The 4,952-nt window shown below is 48.3% G+C and overlaps 1 pseudogene; it reads left to right on the top strand.

The window, feature by feature from the left end:
• Positions 1-242: 242 nt before the first annotated feature.
• Positions 243-4,952, top strand: LOC136175959 (nicotinamide N-methyltransferase-like; annotated as a pseudogene).

Raw genomic sequence — 4,952 nt, 5'->3', positions numbered from 1 at the left:
ACTTCCAAACAAGCCAGAGCCGCTGAAAAGCCTGGGGGCTGGGGAAAGGAACTGGAGAGGTGAATGGCCAAAGGGAGGCAGGTTCAGGAAACATCCTTTGTTGGCTGCTCTGGTCTTCATCCCAGTGTTTGTTCTGAGGGCTGCAGGGAGGACAAAGTCTGAGCCTCATGAAGAAGGGCTCAGCTAATCTCAGGGAATCAGATTGCCTGCTGCTCCTTCCTGGACAAAACTCACTGCTCTCCATGGCTCATCAGGAACCCAAGGGGCCTGATGTCTACCAGGAGAATTTTGAGCCCACATCCTACCTGGACTATTACAAGATGAACCAGGATCCCATTGGTGACAAAGTCCTCCATTTCCTGCTAAAACACTACAATGTTACTTTTAAACCAGGTGCCGGTCTTCCTCAGCCCTGGGGGAGGTTTGTGGGAGGAAGGGTGGTCATGCAAATTTTAAATCAGATGCTGGTTTTCTTTCATTGTAGGGCAGTCTTCGAGTGGGAGTGGGAAAGGATGGCCAGACCATTAATAGCAATTTGGGATCTTCGGAGGGTGTGGCTCTGCCCTACAGGAAGATTTTAGTTTTTAAAAAAATTTATTTATGTATTATTTATTTTTGGCTGCACTGGTTCTTCTTTGTGGCATGCAGGTTCCCTCTAATTGCAAGGAGCTGGGGCTACTCTTCAATGAGGTGCACAGGCTTCTCACTGCGGTGGCTACTCTTGTTGCAGAGCATGGGGTCTAGGCACGTGGGCTCAGCAGTTGCAGTTCGAGGGTTTAGATGCCCCACAGCATGTGGAATCTTCCCTGGTCGTAGATTGAACCTGTGTCCCCTGCATTGGCAAGTGGATTCTTAACAACTGGACTACCAAAGAAGTTAGGAAGAGTTTAGATACTTGATGTATGGTACATGGTGGCATCCTCTCAAAGTTTCTGAGGTCAGATTTTCTCTTCCCATAAAGCCTGAGAGCTGTGGTCTTTGATGATCCTGAGTAGGCCTGTCTTCTCCCTATCCCTTGCAAGGGAAACCTGAAGGGCATCTGAAAGTGTAGGGAAGCTTTGCTTCTCGTTTGGGGTGGGCTTTGCCCTTCTGCCTGATCACCACTGTGGCCCATGCAAACATTGTGGGTGGTTGGCTCTCAGATTTGCACCGCCCCCCCCACCCCACCGCCGCCCCAGGAAGTATAGTGCTAGGCTGGCTGGACCACTAAAATCAAACTCTGGTATCTTTTCATCATTTACATGAAAAGAAAACATAACCCAGTAGCCAGAATTTCTCCCATTAAAATTTTCTGCCATCAGATTTTCTTAAGCCTTTGATGCCTACTTCAATTTATTTGCTACTGTACCCTACAGACACAACAACATACAGATAAACAAATGTAGCAGCAGATCAGCTGGCTAATCTCAGCAGTCAGTCAGGACCAGCTAGTTTTCTGTCCTCTTGGCCTTGTTGATTTATCTTGGAAGCCCCTTGCGTGCATGCGCCGTTGCTCAGTCAGGTCCAACTCTGTGCGACCCCATGGACTGTAGCCCACCAGGCTCCTCTGTCCATGGGATCCGCCAGGCAAGAATACTGGAGTGGGTTGCCATGCCCTTCTCCAGGGCATTTTTCTGGCCCAGGGATCAAATCCACATCTCTTATATCTATCTGTATTGGCAGGTGGGTTTTTTTTTTTTTTTTTTTTTACCACCATAGTGCCACCTGGTAGCCCCTTGCCAAAGTCCAAACACTACTGATATTTTGTGTCAACCAGTCTCTTGTGGATGGAGAGAAACAAGACAGGAAGGGGAAGCCAAGGGGTCTTCACAGATCCTGTTTTCTCCTTTTAGTCCCCAGACTGCCAAGCAAGTTTCTGGGAATACAGTTGGTACTCAATAAATGCTTGCTGATTGATCTTTGGAATGTTATGGATGGTCTCAGTGAGGCCATAGGGCACATCAACAAAGAACTCTTGGAACAGGGAAACCAGTATACTCTGAAAATGAATCAGATTTCTCCTTTGGACACTTTTAAAATATTTAGTTAATTTATTTATTTCATTACCACATGTGGGATGAATGTGGCATCCCACAATGGAGTTTCAGCTTTAGCATCAGTCCTTTGTTATACACTTGAAACTAACACAACATTGTAAATTAACTATACCTCAATTTTTAAAAAGTAAAAAAGAAATCATAGTTTTAAGCAGAATAAGAAGCTAATGTACAACTTCAGCTGTCTTAGTTGCAGAGAGCAGGGGTACTCCCTAATTATTGTGTGTGGACTTCTCTTGTTGTGGAGCACAGGCTCTAGGGCACACAGGCTCGATAGTTGCGGCTTGGGGGCTTAGTTGCCCCATAAAATCTTCTGGGACCAGGGATCAAACCGTGTCCCCTGCATTGGCAGATAGATTCTTAACTACTGGACCACCAGGGACGTCCTGGACACTTTACAGTGGTAAACTGGTAAGTGAAATGTCAAAGCTGGTTCTTTAACACCCTACCCTCAAACAATCTCCCTTGCTCCTAACACTCCCCTCCTGCAAAAACTCTCCATTCTCAGTGCGCTGGAGCTCTTAGCACAGCAAAGTTCCCAGTCCTGGAGTTTACATGCCCAGATGGTCAACTCCCTGTAGCCTCTCCCAATGGAGCAAGAGGAGTGGACCTTTTTCGGAAGTGTGAACCTTGGAGCCTTACCCAGGTACTAGTGATTCAGAAAGAATATTCCTACTCTAAAACAGGTGGGCTGGAAGGAAAACTCCTGATTGACATTGGCTCTGGTCCCACCATCTACCAGTTCCTCTCTGCCTGTGAGTCTTTCCAAGAGATCATCGCCACTGACTACACAGACAAGAAACTCCAGGAGCTGGAGAAGTGGCTGAAGAAGATGCCAGGGGTGTTTGACAGGTCTCCAGTGGTGAAATACGTGTGTGAGCTTGAGGGGAACAGATAAGAGGGTTGTTGCTTGTTGTCAGATCTGCATGATCTTCACTTAGCTCCTAACCAAGAATTTCCCATGGAGTTCGTGTACAAATGGCAAGGCAGATGGAGACTAAGCGGGAAGAAAGTCAGTGGAACCCCAAGAAGAAAGGAGGAAGAGTGAGATTTGAATCCTATAAAGACCAAAAGAGGGAACAGGAAGAGCCAGCTAGAGACAAACCTGGAGCCAGGAAGAAACATCACCAAGCTCCTCAAGGAAGCCAAGGTCTGAGCCCAGGAGAACCCTCTTGGCTGCCTGCTTTCTGACTGGCTGGTTTGTTCCAGTTACAACCTCCAGGGAGCTCTAAACTTGTGGAATCTTTTTGTGGATCCCAGAAGATAAGGGTTAGAATTAAGACAATCTTGCATGGCAAGTGGAACAGAATTTACTTACCTTGTGTATTTTCATTTAATTTCAAGTCACCAGGAAGGTCCACCATAGTCCTTCCACTCCGCAAATATCACCCTCCCTAGTTAAGACGGTTGAAGTTGTACATTAGTTTCTTATTCCTTTGGCTTAAAACTATGATTTCTTTTTTACTTTTTAAACATTGAGGTATAGTTAATGTACAGTGTTGTGTTAGTTTCAAGTATATAACAAAGGACTGATGCTGAAGCTAAAACTCCAACACTTTGGCCACCCCATGCAAAGAGCTGACTCATTGGAAAAGACCCTGATGCTGGGAAAGATTGAAGCCAGAAGGAGAGGGGGCAACAGAGGATAAGATGATTGGATGGCATCACCGACTCAACGGACATGAGTTTGAGCAAACTCCGGGAGATAGTGAAGGACAGGGAGGCCTGGCGTGCAGCAGTTCATGAGGTCACAAAGAGTCAGACACGACTTAGTGACTGAACAAAAATATGATTCCACACACATATACTTATATGCATATACATATATATATATATATATATATATATATTCTTTTTTCAGATTCTTTTCTATCATGGGTTATTTAGGTTATTAAAAGATATTGAGTACAGTTCCCTGTGCTCTAAGTAGGTCCTTGTTGTTTACCTATTTTATGTACAGTAGAGTGTATATGTTAAGACTACATTTTTTAAAAAATAGAGAGCTAGAAAGAGTAGGCCTTTAAGTGCTAGTACTTACTGATACTGCAGAATGCATGTGGCCCACATCCTGAGAACAGGTATAGGTAAGAAGGGGATGTGTGGAGGTTGAATGGAGTGGCCAGGGGCCCCCCACAATGTCCCCCAAGCTCACACTGTAGTTTTGCTCCGCTGATTCCAGGCAGACGTTCTGTTTCTGGGGGCACTTGCCGGGTCATGTGAGATGCGGGCTAGCAGACAGAGAACAGGCTAACGGCCAGGGGCGCAGGGCCGGAAGGGGGCCCCTGACCCGTGACCCCAGGGTGGGCAGGCACTGGGCTTCACTTTGTCCCCAGCCGGTCTCTCTACAGGACTCCGTGTTCTCATCTCTAGAACTGGCAGCCTGCTGCTCTGGGAGCCTGGCCGCCAGGCAGAGAATGGCCGGGAGTGGCGAGAGTGGTCCACGTGATGAGCATGACCCAGCCGGCCTCTCTCTTTCTTCCCTCCCGTCCGGAGTGGGCCGAGAAGGAGGAGCGCGTAAGGAGAGCCATCAGGCGGGTACTCAAGTGTGACGTCCTGAAAGAGCGGCCCCTGGAGCCCGTGGTCCTGCCCGCCTCCGCCGGCCTCATCTCCCTGTGTCTCGAGGCTGCCTGCCCCACTCCGCAGGCCTGCCGCGATGCCCTGCGCCACCTCAGGACCCTGCTCCGGCCCGGGGGCCATCTGGTGCTGAGCGGGAGCTTCAAGACCACCTTCTTCATGGTGGGGGGCAAGAGGTTCCCGGCTCTGCCCCTGAACGAGAAATTCCTGCGGGAGGCCCTGCAGGAGGCCGGCTTCATCATCAAGAAGCTGGAGAAGGTCGCTCGGGCCGCTGAGACCCACTTGGATAACCACAGTGACTACACAGGGCTGTTCTTCCTGGTGGCCCAGAGAGGGGACTAG

Source organism: Muntiacus reevesi, chromosome 9 (genome assembly GCF_963930625.1).
Source record: "Muntiacus reevesi chromosome 9, mMunRee1.1, whole genome shotgun sequence".
Taxonomy (NCBI): Eukaryota; Metazoa; Chordata; class Mammalia; order Artiodactyla; family Cervidae; genus Muntiacus; species Muntiacus reevesi.
Note: the sequence above shows the minus strand (reverse complement) of the source record. Positions and strands in the feature narration are given on the sequence as shown.